Genomic DNA, 1444 nt, shown 5'->3' on the forward strand with positions numbered 1-1444 from the left:
CCTGTCCCTCTCTATTAGACTTCCTCAGTCCTCCAACATCTCTATGGCTAATCCCAGTCAGCCAATCACTGACTCCATCCTTGATTCACGGTGGCTTGACTGGCACAGCGGACTGGCAGTGCGAACAATTCTCCCGCAGCAGAAACCAGCCGAGCACCAGCACTAGTCTGTGTGTCTTGACTGCAGATACAATGTGACCAGCGGCTCCAAGCTGTTGCTGTCACGCCTTCCCGACCATGATGAGTTGTATCCCTTGAACAGTGAGAGCCAAGACAGACTCTTTCTCCTTATGTGGCTTGTGTTGGGTACTTGATCACAGAAACAGGAAAGGTAACTAAGAAAGCAGTCAAAGGCCCAAGAGGGCATCTTTATGGAGTGCTTCCCCCAAACATCTTCACAGCCTGCTCTTCACCATCCCTAGGGGACATCGCTGAGAACCCTCCGCCCACTCTTACTTTCCTCCATTTTTGTAAAGCTGGTAAGGTTTCCGACTGCCTGGCACCAGGCTCCGTGGGATAGGCTTCTCTCCAGACCTGAAACAGCAATCTCTGTGATAACCCCCGAACATGAGACTGGTGAATCTTCCCAAAACAGATCTTAACTCTTGACCACAACACGTTTTGGGATCTTTCTATCTATCTCATATAGCGAGTTTGTGTTCTAGTACCCAACGGTTGATACTTGAGAGAGGACAGGCAGTCTCTGCATTGGAGAAGACTGGGGAACTGTTTTTAGAGAACTGGAAATGTCTTGACGTAAATTCAGGTGAAGCTCTAGGTTGAGTTACTTGCTGGTATTAACTGGGGACCCTGAAGAAAATTGTAACAATAGCCCTGACTTAGTGAACCCTGTTCATGTCACCCACTCTCCTGAGTACTGCACCCATGTCCTCCGTGGTGCCCCCAATACTATCAAGAGAAAATAACTGTCACTCGCTTAAGCATGCAGTAAAGCTGAGGCTTGGAGTACCAAGGTTTACCCATGTTCACACATCCTATTGGAGGGCCATTTAAAACTCCTGGCCAGCTTCCCTTCAGCTCTTACCTCTCTACAGCTATTCTTCGGCCTAAAATTGGTGATCTCGAAATTCAGTTGAAATAGTTTTTTTTTTTTTTCCAGACTCACGAGTTCTTTTGCACTAAAAGGAGATAATAAGCTGGCCTAATGTTTCTGACAAATCACTCAAAAATTAGAGTCTATAATAATAAGTGCCTCATGAAATTACGCAAAGGTCTTTAAAGCATAGCCCAACCCCTGGGAATTGGAGGAGCAATTCCCTCAAGATTGTGTGGACGGATAAATCCAGCTGTGGCCATAGAGTAGACCACACAGCATCTGTGACACGTGTTAACCATCACCCCCTTGATAAGGACCAATGCCTTCTCTCCACGACTGCCTTCTGAAGGAAATAATCACATGACAGTGATAATACAGTGAGAGAGAT

This window comes from Peromyscus eremicus, chromosome 10 (assembly GCF_949786415.1).
Source record: "Peromyscus eremicus chromosome 10, PerEre_H2_v1, whole genome shotgun sequence".
In the NCBI taxonomy this organism is placed as follows: domain Eukaryota; kingdom Metazoa; phylum Chordata; class Mammalia; order Rodentia; family Cricetidae; genus Peromyscus; species Peromyscus eremicus.